This window comes from Dendrobates tinctorius, unplaced genomic scaffold (assembly GCF_039654945.1).
Source record: "Dendrobates tinctorius isolate UK_male_01 unplaced genomic scaffold, ASM3965494v1 ptg000251l, whole genome shotgun sequence".
Lineage (NCBI taxonomy): Eukaryota > Metazoa > Chordata > Amphibia > Anura > Dendrobatidae > Dendrobates > Dendrobates tinctorius.
The window spans coordinates 7,760,532-7,774,938 of record NW_027361918.1 but is presented as its reverse complement, the minus strand read 5'-3'; the positions used below and the strand labels follow the sequence as shown (position 1 = coordinate 7,774,938).

General features: G+C 37.2%; 6 non-coding genes across 6 annotated transcripts; all 6 read right to left on the bottom strand.

Moving 5' to 3' along the window:
• Positions 1–100: 100 nt before the first annotated feature.
• On the bottom strand, positions 101–172 carry TRNAG-CCC (transfer RNA glycine (anticodon CCC)). The gene has a single exon. It is a non-coding gene; the product is annotated as a tRNA-Gly (tRNA).
• A 4,166-nt stretch (positions 173–4,338) lies between these two features.
• TRNAG-CCC (transfer RNA glycine (anticodon CCC)) lies at positions 4,339–4,410 on the bottom strand. The gene has a single exon. It is a non-coding gene; the product is annotated as a tRNA-Gly (tRNA).
• A 4,155-nt stretch (positions 4,411–8,565) lies between these two features.
• TRNAG-CCC (transfer RNA glycine (anticodon CCC)) lies at positions 8,566–8,637 on the bottom strand. Its single transcript has one exon. It is a non-coding gene; the product is annotated as a tRNA-Gly (tRNA).
• Positions 8,638–11,936: 3,299 nt separating this feature from the next.
• TRNAG-CCC (transfer RNA glycine (anticodon CCC)) lies at positions 11,937–12,008 on the bottom strand. The gene has a single exon. It is a non-coding gene; the product is annotated as a tRNA-Gly (tRNA).
• A 784-nt stretch (positions 12,009–12,792) lies between these two features.
• Positions 12,793–12,864, bottom strand: TRNAG-CCC (transfer RNA glycine (anticodon CCC)). The gene has a single exon. It is a non-coding gene; the product is annotated as a tRNA-Gly (tRNA).
• Positions 12,865–13,648: 784 nt separating this feature from the next.
• Positions 13,649–13,720, bottom strand: TRNAG-CCC (transfer RNA glycine (anticodon CCC)). The gene has a single exon. It is a non-coding gene; the product is annotated as a tRNA-Gly (tRNA).
• Between the last annotated feature and the right edge of the window lie 687 nt (positions 13,721–14,407).

Sequence of the window (14,407 nt, the reverse complement as noted above, 5' to 3'; positions counted from 1 at the left end):
GCTTACGGCAACTTGTGTTTTTACATTTTCTGCAATAACACTACAAAAATTGTCCGCAAAAAGTTTTTCGTGTTAGTAAAAAAAAAATACCCTTAATTGTTGCCTTGGCCAGGAATCGAGCCTGGGTCAACTGCTTGGGAAGCAGCTATGCTCACCACTATACCACCAACGCATGAGTCCATTTGCTCAACTTTGGTTTTGTCGGTGAAAGTTACTAATGTGTTAACTAAAAAAAAGAAAGGACCGAAAATGTTGGGAAAGAGACAATTGCTAAAAAAATTTAGAAAAAGGCAAGGCGTTGTCCAAAACTCAAAAATGAACTTTTTGAATCAAAAAAGGTAGCTAAAGTGTGACAAGGAAGAAAAATCACAGCATAAGTCTTACCGAAAAAAGTTATTAAGATTAAAAACACCACTAAACGCAAAATACAATGAGTTGTTCTAGAATTAAACTATCGCTTATTGTTTGAAAAGCAACTATGCTCACCAAGATGACATCAATGCTTACATCAGCATTGATTCCCAGGCAGTTGACCCTGGTTCGATCCCTGGCCAACTCAGTATTTGAGGGCTTAAACTAGAATTGCTTTGGTATTGCAGATTAACCCTACTAAGTTTTCAGCAACAAAAAGAGTAGAAAACCATCTTTGTTATATGGTTTAGATGAGAAAGGTGAACAAGCTAAGAAATATTCTCTTTACTTTTTTCTCATTTTGGTGGTTGCTAAACTGTAAGAAGAAAGTTTAATGAGAATAACGAAACACCAAATGAGAAAAACAAGCAATGCGTTGGCCGGGAATCGAAGCCGGGTCAACTGCTTGGAAGGCAGCTATGCTCACCACTATACCACCAACGCTTACGGCAACTTGTTGTGTTTTTACATTTTCTGCAATAACACTACAAAAATTGTCCGCAAAAAGTTTTTCGTGTTAGTAAAAAAAAAAATACCCTTAATTGTTGCCTTGGCCAGGAATCGAGCCTGGGAAGCAGCTATGCTCACCACTATACCACCAACGCATGAGTCCATTTGCTCAACTTTGGTTTTGTCGGTGAAAGTTACTAATGTGTTAACTAAAAAAAAGAAAGGACCGAAAATGTTGGGAAAGAGACAATTGCTAAAAAAATTTAGAAAAAGGCAAGGCGTTGTCCAAAACTCAAAAATGAACTTTTTGAATCAAAAAAGGTAGCTAAAGTGTGACAAGGAAGAAAAATCACAGCATAAGTCTTACCGAAAAAAGTTATAAAGATTAAAAACACCACTAAACGCAAAATACAATGAGTTGTTCTAGAATTAAACTATCGCTTATTGTTTGAAAAGCAACTATGCTCACCAAGATGACATCAATGCTTACATCAGCATTGATTCCCAGGCAGTTGACCCTGGTTCGATCCCTGGCCAACTCAGTATTTGAGGGCTTAAACTAGAATTGCTTTGGTATTGCAGATTAACCCTACTAAGTTTTCAGCAACAAAAAGAGTAGAAAACCATCTTTGTTATATGGTTTAGATGAGAAAGGTGAACAAGCTAAGAAATATTCTCTTTACGTTTTTCTCATTTTGGTGGTTGCTAAACTGTAAGAAGAAAGTTTAATGAGAATAACGAAACACCAAATGAGAAAAACAAGCAATGCGTTGGCCGGGAATCGAAGCCGGGTCAACTGCTTGGAAGGCAGCTATGCTCACCACTATACCACCAACGCTTACGGCAACTTGTGTTTTTACATTTTCTGCAATAACACTACAAAAATTGTCCGCAAAAAGTTTTTCGTGTTAGTAAAAAAAAAATACCCTTAATTGTTGCCTTGGCCAGGAATCAAGCCTGGGTCAACTGCTTGGGAAGCAGCTATGCTCACCACTATACCACCAACGCATGAGTCCATTTGCTCAACTTTGGTTTTGTCGGTGAAAGTTACTAATGTGTTAACTAAAAAAAAGAAAGGACCGAAAATGTTGGGAAAGAGACAATTGCTAAAAAAATTTAGAAAAAGGCAAGGCGTTGTCCAAAACTCAAAAATGAACTTTTTGAATCAAAAAAGGTAGCTAAAGTGTGACAAGGAAGAAAAATCACAGCATAAGTCTTACCGAAAAAAGTTATAAAGATTAAAAACACCACTAAACGCAAAATACAATGAGTTGTTCTAGAATTAAACTATCGCTTATTGTTTGAAAAGCAACTATGCTCACCAAGATGACATCAATGCTTACATCAGCATTGATTCCCAGGCAGTTGACCCTGGTTCGATCCCTGGCCAACTCAGTATTTGAGGGCTTAAACTAGAATTGCTTTGGTATTGCAGATTAACCCTACTAAGTTTTCAGCAACAAAAAGAGTAGAAAACCATCTTTGTTATATGGTTTAGATGAGAAAGGTGAACAAGCTAAGAAATATTCTCTTTACTTTTTTCTCATTTTGGTGGTTGCTAAACTGTAAGAAGAAAGTTTAATGAGAATAACGAAACACCAAATGAGAAAAACAAGCAATGCGTTGGCCGGGAATCGAAGCCGGGTCAACTGCTTGGAAGGCAGCTATGCTCACCACTATACCACCAACGCTTACGGCAACTTGTTGTGTTTTTACATTTTCTGCAATAACACTACAAAAATTGTCCGCAAAAAGTTTTTCGTGTTAGTAAAAAAAAAAATACCCTTAATTGTTGCCTTGGCCAGGAATCGAGCCTGGGAAGCAGCTATGCTCACCACTATACCACCAACGCATGAGTCCATTTGCTCAACTTTGGTTTTGTCGGTGAAAGTTACTAATGTGTTAACTAAAAAAAAGAAAGGACCGAAAATGTTGGGAAAGAGACAATTGCTAAAAAAATTTAGAAAAAGGCAAGGCGTTGTCCAAAACTCAAAAATGAACTTTTTGAATCAAAAAAGGTAGCTAAAGTGTGACAAGGAAGAAAAATCACAGCATAAGTCTTACCGAAAAAAGTTATAAAGATTAAAAACACCACTAAACGCAAAATACAATGAGTTGTTCTAGAATTAAACTATCGCTTATTGTTTGAAAAGCAACTATGCTCACCAAGATGACATCAATGCTTACATCAGCATTGATTCCCAGGCAGTTGACCCTGGTTCGATCCCTGGCCAACTCAGTATTTGAGGGCTTAAACTAGAATTGCTTTGGTATTGCAGATTAACCCTACTAAGTTTTCAGCAACAAAAAGAGTAGAAAACCATCTTTGTTTTATGGTTTAGATGAGAAAGGTGAACAAGCTAAGAAATATTCTCTTTACTTTTTTCTCATTTTGGTGGTTGCTAAACTGTAAGAAGAAAGTTTAATGAGAATAACGAAACACCAAATGAGAAAAACAAGCAATGCGTTGGCCGGGAATCGAAGCCGGGTCAACTGCTTGGAAGGCAGCTATGCTCACCACTATACCACCAACGCTTACGGCAACTTGTTGTGTTTTTACATTTTCTGCAATAACACTACAAAAATTGTCCGCAAAAAGTTTTTCGTGTTAGTAAAAAAAAAAATACCCTTAATTGTTGCCTTGGCCAGGAATCGAGCCTGGGAAGCAGCTATGCTCACCACTATACCACCAACGCATGAGTCCATTTGCTCAACTTTGGTTTTGTCGGTGAAAGTTACTAATGTGTTAACTAAAAAAAAGAAAGGACCGAAAATGTTGGGAAAGAGACAATTGCTAAAAAAATTTAGAAAAAGGCAAGGCGTTGTCCAAAACTCAAAAATGAACTTTTTGAATCAAAAAAGGTAGCTAAAGTGTGACAAGGAAGAAAAATCACAGCATAAGTCTTACCGAAAAAAGTTATAAAGATTAAAAACACCACTAAACGCAAAATACAATGAGTTGTTCTAGAATTAAACTATCGCTTATTGTTTGAAAAGCAACTATGCTCACCAAGATGACATCAATGCTTACATCAGCATTGATTCCCAGGCAGTTGACCCTGGTTCGATCCCTGGCCAACTCAGTATTTGAGGGCTTAAACTAGAATTGCTTTGGTATTGCAGATTAACCCTACTAAGTTTTCAGCAACAAAAAGAGTAGAAAACCATCTTTGTTATATGGTTTAGATGAGAAAGGTGAACAAGCTAAGAAATATTCTCTTTACGTTTTTCTCATTTTGGTGGTTGCTAAACTGTAAGAAGAAAGTTTAATGAGAATAACGAAACACCAAATGAGAAAAACAAGCAATGCGTTGGCCGGGAATCGAAGCCGGGTCAACTGCTTGGAAGGCAGCTATGCTCACCACTATACCACCAACGCTTACGGCAACTTGTGTTTTTACATTTTCTGCAATAACACTACAAAAATTGTCCGCAAAAAGTTTTTCGTGTTAGTAAAAAAAAAATACCCTTAATTGTTGCCTTGGCCAGGAATCGAGCCTGGGTCAACTGCTTGGGAAGCAGCTATGCTCACCACTATACCACCAACGCATGAGTCCATTTGCTCAACTTTGGTTTTGTCGGTGAAAGTTACTAATGTGTTAACTAAAAAAAAGAAAGGACCGAAAATGTTGGGAAAGAGACAATTGCTAAAAAAATTTAGAAAAAGGCAAGGCGTTGTCCAAAACTCAAAAATGAACTTTTTGAATCAAAAAAGGTAGCTAAAGTGTGACAAGGAAGAAAAATCACAGCATAAGTCTTACCGAAAAAAGTTATAAAGATTAAAAACACCACTAAACGCAAAATACAATGAGTTGTTCTAGAATTAAACTATCGCTTATTGTTTGAAAAGCAACTATGCTCACCAAGATGACATCAATGCTTACATCAGCATTGATTCCCAGGCAGTTGACCCTGGTTCGATCCCTGGCCAACTCAGTATTTGAGGGCTTAAACTAGAATTGCTTTGGTATTGCAGATTAACCCTACTAAGTTTTCAGCAACAAAAAGAGTAGAAAACCATCTTTGTTATATGGTTTAGATGAGAAAGGTGAACAAGCTAAGAAATATTCTCTTTACTTTTTTCTCATTTTGGTGGTTGCTAAACTGTAAGAAGAAAGTTTAATGAGAATAACGAAACACCAAATGAGAAAAACAAGCAATGCGTTGGCCGGGAATCGAAGCCGGGTCAACTGCTTGGAAGGCAGCTATGCTCACCACTATACCACCAACGCTTACGGCAACTTGTTGTGTTTTTACATTTTCTGCAATAACACTACAAAAATTGTCCGCAAAAAGTTTTTCGTGTTAGTAAAAAAAAAAATACCCTTAATTGTTGCCTTGGCCAGGAATCGAGCCTGGGAAGCAGCTATGCTCACCACTATACCACCAACGCATGAGTCCATTTGCTCAACTTTGGTTTTGTCGGTGAAAGTTACTAATGTGTTAACTAAAAAAAAGAAAGGACCGAAAATGTTGGGAAAGAGACAATTGCTAAAAAAATTTAGAAAAAGGCAAGGCGTTGTCCAAAACTCAAAAATGAACTTTTTGAATCAAAAAAGGTAGCTAAAGTGTGACAAGGAAGAAAAATCACAGCATAAGTCTTACCGAAAAAAGTTATAAAGATTAAAAACACCACTAAACGCAAAATACAATGAGTTGTTCTAGAATTAAACTATCGCTTATTGTTTGAAAAGCAACTATGCTCACCAAGATGACATCAATGCTTACATCAGCATTGATTCCCAGGCAGTTGACCCTGGTTCGATCCCTGGCCAACTCAGTATTTGAGGGCTTAAACTAGAATTGCTTTGGTATTGCAGATTAACCCTACTAAGTTTTCAGCAACAAAAAGAGTAGAAAACCATCTTTGTTATATGGTTTAGATGAGAAAGGTGAACAAGCTAAGAAATATTCTCTTTACGTTTTTCTCATTTTGGTGGTTGCTAAACTGTAAGAAGAAAGTTTAATGAGAATAACGAAACACCAAATGAGAAAAACAAGCAATGCGTTGGCCGGGAATCGAAGCCGGGTCAACTGCTTGGAAGGCAGCTATGCTCACCACTATACCACCAACGCTTACGGCAACTTGTGTTTTTACATTTTCTGCAATAACACTACAAAAATTGTCCGCAAAAAGTTTTTCGTGTTAGTAAAAAAAAAATACCCTTAATTGTTGCCTTGGCCAGGAATCAAGCCTGGGTCAACTGCTTGGGAAGCAGCTATGCTCACCACTATACCACCAACGCATGAGTCCATTTGCTCAACTTTGGTTTTGTCGGTGAAAGTTACTAATGTGTTAACTAAAAAAAAGAAAGGACCGAAAATGTTGGGAAAGAGACAATTGCTAAAAAAATTTAGAAAAAGGCAAGGCGTTGTCCAAAACTCAAAAATGAACTTTTTGAATCAAAAAAGGTAGCTAAAGTGTGACAAGGAAGAAAAATCACAGCATAAGTCTTACCGAAAAAAGTTATAAAGATTAAAAACACCACTAAACGCAAAATACAATGAGTTGTTCTAGAATTAAACTATCGCTTATTGTTTGAAAAGCAACTATGCTCACCAAGATGACATCAATGCTTACATCAGCATTGATTCCCAGGCAGTTGACCCTGGTTCGATCCCTGGCCAACTCAGTATTTGAGGGCTTAAACTAGAATTGCTTTGGTATTGCAGATTAACCCTACTAAGTTTTCAGCAACAAAAAGAGTAGAAAACCATCTTTGTTATATGGTTTAGATGAGAAAGGTGAACAAGCTAAGAAATATTCTCTTTACTTTTTTCTCATTTTGGTGGTTGCTAAACTGTAAGAAGAAAGTTTAATGAGAATAACGAAACACCAAATGAGAAAAACAAGCAATGCGTTGGCCGGGAATCGAAGCCGGGTCAACTGCTTGGAAGGCAGCTATGCTCACCACTATACCACCAACGCTTACGGCAACTTGTTGTGTTTTTACATTTTCTGCAATAACACTACAAAAATTGTCCGCAAAAAGTTTTTCGTGTTAGTAAAAAAAAAAATACCCTTAATTGTTGCCTTGGCCAGGAATCGAGCCTGGGAAGCAGCTATGCTCACCACTATACCACCAACGCATGAGTCCATTTGCTCAACTTTGGTTTTGTCGGTGAAAGTTACTAATGTGTTAACTAAAAAAAAGAAAGGACCGAAAATGTTGGGAAAGAGACAATTGCTAAAAAAATTTAGAAAAAGGCAAGGCGTTGTCCAAAACTCAAAAATGAACTTTTTGAATCAAAAAAGGTAGCTAAAGTGTGACAAGGAAGAAAAATCACAGCATAAGTCTTACCGAAAAAAGTTATAAAGATTAAAAACACCACTAAACGCAAAATACAATGAGTTGTTCTAGAATTAAACTATCGCTTATTGTTTGAAAAGCAACTATGCTCACCAAGATGACATCAATGCTTACATCAGCATTGATTCCCAGGCAGTTGACCCTGGTTCGATCCCTGGCCAACTCAGTATTTGAGGGCTTAAACTAGAATTGCTTTGGTATTGCAGATTAACCCTACTAAGTTTTCAGCAACAAAAAGAGTAGAAAACCATCTTTGTTATATGGTTTAGATGAGAAAGGTGAACAAGCTAAGAAATATTCTCTTTACTTTTTTCTCATTTTGGTGGTTGCTAAACTGTAAGAAGAAAGTTTAATGAGAATAACGAAACACCAAATGAGAAAAACAAGCAATGCGTTGGCCGGGAATCGAAGCCGGGTCAACTGCTTGGAAGGCAGCTATGCTCACCACTATACCACCAACGCTTACGGCAACTTGTTGTGTTTTTACATTTTCTGCAATAACACTACAAAAATTGTCCGCAAAAAGTTTTTCGTGTTAGTAAAAAAAAAAATACCCTTAATTGTTGCCTTGGCCAGGAATCGAGCCTGGGAAGCAGCTATGCTCACCACTATACCACCAACGCATGAGTCCATTTGCTCAACTTTGGTTTTGTCGGTGAAAGTTACTAATGTGTTAACTAAAAAAAAGAAAGGACCGAAAATGTTGGGAAAGAGACAATTGCTAAAAAAATTTAGAAAAAGGCAAGGCGTTGTCCAAAACTCAAAAATGAACTTTTTGAATCAAAAAAGGTAGCTAAAGTGTGACAAGGAAGAAAAATCACAGCATAAGTCTTACCGAAAAAAGTTATAAAGATTAAAAACACCACTAAACGCAAAATACAATGAGTTGTTCTAGAATTAAACTATCGCTTATTGTTTGAAAAGCAACTATGCTCACCAAGATGACATCAATGCTTACATCAGCATTGATTCCCAGGCAGTTGACCCTGGTTCGATCCCTGGCCAACTCAGTATTTGAGGGCTTAAACTAGAATTGCTTTGGTATTGCAGATTAACCCTACTAAGTTTTCAGCAACAAAAAGAGTAGAAAACCATCTTTGTTATATGGTTTAGATGAGAAAGGTGAACAAGCTAAGAAATATTCTCATTTTGGTGGTTGCTAAACTGTAAGAAGAAAGTTTAATGAGAATAACGAAACACCAAATGAGAAAAACAAGCAATGCGTTGGCCGGGAATCGAAGCCGGGTCAACTGCTTGGAAGGCAGCTATGCTCACCACTATACCACCAACGCTTACGGCAACTTGTGTTTTTACATTTTCTGCAATAACACTACAAAAATTGTCCGCAAAAAGTTTTTCGTGTTAGTAAAAAAAACAAAATACCCTTAATTGTTGCCTTGGCCGGGAATCGAACCCGGGTCAACTGCTTGGGAAGCAGCTATGCTCACCACTATACTACCAACGCATGAGTCCATTTGCTCAACTTTGGTTTTGTCGGTGAAAGTTACTAATGTGTTAACTAAAAAAAAGAAAGGACCGAAAATGTTGGGAAAGAGACAATTGCTAAAAAAATTTAGAAAAAGGCAAGGCGTTGTCCAAAACTCAAAAATGAACTTTTTGAATCAAAAAAGGTAGCTAAAGTGTGACAAGGAAGAAAAATCACAGCATAAGTCTTACCGAAAAAAGTTATAAAGATTAAAAACACCACTAAACGCAAAATACAATGAGTTGTTCTAGAATTAAACTATCGCTTATTGTTTGAAAAGCAACTATGCTCACCAAGATGACATCAATGCTTACATCAGCATTGATTCCCAGGCAGTTGACCCTGGTTCGATCCCTGGCCAACTCAGTATTTGAGGGCTTAAACTAGAATTGCTTTGGTATTGCAGATTAACCCTACTAAGTTTTCAGCAACAAAAAGAGTAGAAAACCATCTTTGTTATATGGTTTAGATGAGAAAGGTGAACAAGCTAAGAAATATTCTCTTTACTTTTTTCTCATTTTGGTGGTTGCTAAACTGTAAGAAGAAAGTTTAATGAGAATAACGAAACACCAAATGAGAAAAACAAGCAATGCGTTGGCCGGGAATCGAAGCCGGGTCAACTGCTTGGAAGGCAGCTATGCTCACCACTATACCACCAACGCTTACGGCAACTTGTGTTTTTACATTTTCTGCAATAACACTACAAAAATTGTCCGCAAAAAGTTTTTCGTGTTAGTAAAAAAAAAAATACCCTTAATTGTTGCCTTGGCCAGGAATCGAGCCTGGGAAGCAGCTATGCTCACCACTATACCACCAACGCATGAGTCCATTTGCTCAACTTTGGTTTTGTCGGTGAAAGTTACTAATGTGTTAACTAAAAAAAAGAAAGGACCGAAAATGTTGGGAAAGAGACAATTGCTAAAAAAATTTAGAAAAAGGCAAGGCGTTGTCCAAAACTCAAAAATGAACTTTTTGAATCAAAAAAGGTAGCTAAAGTGTGACAAGGAAGAAAAATCACAGCATAAGTCTTACCGAAAAAAGTTATAAAGATTAAAAACACCACTAAACGCAAAATACAATGAGTTGTTCTAGAATTAAACTATCGCTTATTGTTTGAAAAGCAACTATGCTCACCAAGATGACATCAATGCTTACATCAGCATTGATTCCCAGGCAGTTGACCCTGGTTCGATCCCTGGCCAACTCAGTATTTGAGGGCTTAAACTAGAATTGCTTTGGTATTGCAGATTAACCCTACTAAGTTTTCAGCAACAAAAAGAGTAGAAAACCATCTTTGTTATATGGTTTAGATGAGAAAGGTGAACAAGCTAAGAAATATTCTCTTTACTTTTTTCTCATTTTGGTGGTTGCTAAACTGTAAGAAGAAAGTTTAATGAGAATAACGAAACACCAAATGAGAAAAACAAGCAATGCGTTGGCCGGGAATCGAAGCCGGGTCAACTGCTTGGAAGGCAGCTATGCTCACCACTATACCACCAACGCTTACGGCAACTTGTTGTGTTTTTACATTTTCTGCAATAACACTACAAAAATTGTCCGCAAAAAGTTTTTCGTGTTAGTAAAAAAAAAAATACCCTTAATTGTTGCCTTGGCCAGGAATCGAGCCTGGGAAGCAGCTATGCTCACCACTATACCACCAACGCATGAGTCCATTTGCTCAACTTTGGTTTTGTCGGTGAAAGTTACTAATGTGTTAACTAAAAAAAAGAAAGGACCGAAAATGTTGGGAAAGAGACAATTGCTAAAAAAATTTAGAAAAAGGCAAGGCGTTGTCCAAAACTCAAAAATGAACTTTTTGAATCAAAAAAGGTAGCTAAAGTGTGACAAGGAAGAAAAATCACAGCATAAGTCTTACCGAAAAAAGTTATAAAGATTAAAAACACCACTAAACGCAAAATACAATGAGTTGTTCTAGAATTAAACTATCGCTTATTGTTTGAAAAGCAACTATGCTCACCAAGATGACATCAATGCTTACATCAGCATTGATTCCCAGGCAGTTGACCCTGGTTCGATCCCTGGCCAACTCAGTATTTGAGGGCTTAAACTAGAATTGCTTTGGTATTGCAGATTAACCCTACTAAGTTTTCAGCAACAAAAAGAGTAGAAAACCATCTTTGTTATATGGTTTAGATGAGAAAGGTGAACAAGCTAAGAAATATTCTCTTTACTTTTTTCTCATTTTGGTGGTTGCTAAACTGTAAGAAGAAAGTTTAATGAGAATAACGAAACACCAAATGAGAAAAACAAGCAATGCGTTGGCCGGGAATCGAAGCCGGGTCAACTGCTTGGAAGGCAGCTATGCTCACCACTATACCACCAACGCTTACGGCAACTTGTTGTGTTTTTACATTTTCTGCAATAACACTACAAAAATTGTCCGCAAAAAGTTTTTCGTGTTAGTAAAAAAAAAAATACCCTTAATTGTTGCCTTGGCCAGGAATCGAGCCTGGGAAGCAGCTATGCTCACCACTATACCACCAACGCATGAGTCCATTTGCTCAACTTTGGTTTTGTCGGTGAAAGTTACTAATGTGTTAACTAAAAAAAAGAAAGGACCGAAAATGTTGGGAAAGAGACAATTGCTAAAAAAATTTAGAAAAAGGCAAGGCGTTGTCCAAAACTCAAAAATGAACTTTTTGAATCAAAAAAGGTAGCTAAAGTGTGACAAGGAAGAAAAATCACAGCATAAGTCTTACCGAAAAAAGTTATAAAGATTAAAAACACCACTAAACGCAAAATACAATGAGTTGTTCTAGAATTAAACTATCGCTTATTGTTTGAAAAGCAACTATGCTCACCAAGATGACATCAATGCTTACATCAGCATTGATTCCCAGGCAGTTGACCCTGGTTCGATCCCTGGCCAACTCAGTATTTGAGGGCTTAAACTAGAATTGCTTTGGTATTGCAGATTAACCCTACTAAGTTTTCAGCAACAAAAAGAGTAGAAAACCATCTTTGTTATATGGTTTAGATGAGAAAGGTGAACAAGCTAAGAAATATTCTCATTTTGGTGGTTGCTAAACTGTAAGAAGAAAGTTTAATGAGAATAACGAAACACCAAATGAGAAAAACAAGCAATGCGTTGGCCGGGAATCGAAGCCGGGTCAACTGCTTGGAAGGCAGCTATGCTCACCACTATACCACCAACGCTTACGGCAACTTGTGTTTTTACATTTTCTGCAATAACACTACAAAAATTGTCCGCAAAAAGTTTTTCGTGTTAGTAAAAAAAACAAAATACCCTTAATTGTTGCCTTGGCCGGGAATCGAACCCGGGTCAACTGCTTGGGAAGCAGCTATGCTCACCACTATACTACCAACGCATGAGTCCATTTGCTCAACTTTGGTTTTGTCGGTGAAAGTTACTAATGTGTTAACTAAAAAAAAGAAAGGACCGAAAATGTTGGGAAAGAGACAATTGCTAAAAAAATTTAGAAAAAGGCAAGGCGTTGTCCAAAACTCAAAAATGAACTTTTTGAATCAAAAAAGGTAGCTAAAGTGTGACAAGGAAGAAAAATCACAGCATAAGTCTTACCGAAAAAAGTTATAAAGATTAAAAACACCACTAAACGCAAAATACAATGAGTTGTTCTAGAATTAAACTATCGCTTATTGTTTGAAAAGCAACTATGCTCACCAAGATGACATCAATGCTTACATCAGCATTGATTCCCAGGCAGTTGACCCTGGTTCGATCCCTGGCCAACTCAGTATTTGAGGGCTTAAACTAGAATTGCTTTGGTATTGCAGATTAACCCTACTAAGTTTTCAGCAACAAAAAGAGTAGAAAACCATCTTTGTTATATGGTTTAGATGAGAAAGGTGAACAAGCTAAGAAATATTCTCTTTACTTTTTTCTCATTTTGGTGGTTGCTAAACTGTAAGAAGAAAGTTTAATGAGAATAACGAAACACCAAATGAGAAAAACAAGCAATGCGTTGGCCGGGAATCGAAGCCGGGTCAACTGCTTGGAAGGCAGCTATGCTCACCACTATACCACCAACGCTTACGGCAACTTGTGTTTTTACATTTTCTGCAATAACACTACAAAAATTGTCCGCAAAAAGTTTTTCGTGTTAGTAAAAAAAACAAAATACCCTTAATTGTTGCCTTGGCCGGGAATCGAACCCGGGTCAACTGCTTGGGAAGCAGCTATGCTCACCACTATACTACCAACGCATGAGTCCATTTGCTCAACTTTGGTTTTGTCGGTGAAAGTTACTAATGTGTTAACTAAAAAAAAGAAAGGACCGAAAATGTTGGGAAAGAGACAATTGCTAAAAAAATTTAGAAAAAGGCAAGGCGTTGTCCAAAACTCAAAAATGAACTTTTTGAATCAAAAAAGGTAGCTAAAGTGTGACAAGGAAGAAAAATCACAGCATAAGTCTTACCGAAAAAAGTTATAAAGATTAAAAACACCACTAAACGCAAAATACAATGAGTTGTTCTAGAATTAAACTATCGCTTATTGTTTGAAAAGCAACTATGCTCACCAAGATGACATCAATGCTTACATCAGCATTGATTCCCAGGCAGTTGACCCTGGTTCGATCCCTGGCCAACTCAGTATTTGAGGGCTTAAACTAGAATTGCTTTGGTATTGCAGATTAACCCTACTAAGTTTTCAGCAACAAAAAGAGTAGAAAACCATCTTTGTTATATGGTTTAGATGAGAAAGGTGAACAAGCTAAGAAATATTCTCTTTACTTTTTTCTCATTTTGGTGGTTGCTAAACTGTAAGAAGAAAGTTTAATGAGAATAACGAAACACCAAATGAGAAAAACAAGCAATGCGTTGGCCGGGAATCGAAGCCGGGTCAACTGCTTGGAAGGCAGCTATGCTCACCACTATACCACCAACGCTTACGGCAACTTGTGTTTTTACATTTTCTGCAATAACACTACAAAAATTGTCCGCAAAAAGTTTTTCGTGTTAGTAAAAAAAACAAAATACCCTTAATTGTTGCCTTGGCCGGGAATCGAACCCGGGTCAACTGCTTGGGAAGCAGCTATGCTCACCACTATACCACCAACGCATGAGTCCATTTGCTCAACTTTGGTTTTGTCGGTGAAAGTTACTAATGTGTTAACTAAAAAAAAGAAAGGACCGAAAATGTTGGGAAAGAGACAATTGCTAAAAAAATTTAGAAAAAGGCAAGGCGTTGTCCAAAACTCAAAAATGAACTTTTTGAATCAAAAAAGGTAGCTAAAGTGTGACAAGGAAGAAAAATCACAGCATAAGTCTTACCGAAAAAAGTTATAAAGATTAAAAACACCACTAAACGCAAAATACAATGAGTTGTTCTAGAATTAAACTATCGCTTATTGTTTGAAAAGCAACTATGCTCACCAAGATGACATCAATGCTTACATCAGCATTGATTCCCAGGCAGTTGACCCTGGTTCGATCCCTGGCCAACTCAGTATTTGAGGGCTTAAACTAGAATTGCTTTGGTATTGCAGATTAACCCTACTAAGTTTTCAGCAACAAAAAGAGTAGAAAACCATCTTTGTTATATGGTTTAGATGAGAAAGGTGAACAAGCTAAGAAATATTCTCTTTACTTTTTTCTCATTTTGGTGGTTGCTAAACTGTAAGAAGAAAGTTTAATGAGAATAACGAAACACCAAATGAGAAAAACAAGCAATGCGTTGGCCGGGAATCGAAGCCGGGTCAACTGCTTGGAAGGCAGCTATGCTCACCACTATACCACCAACGCTTAC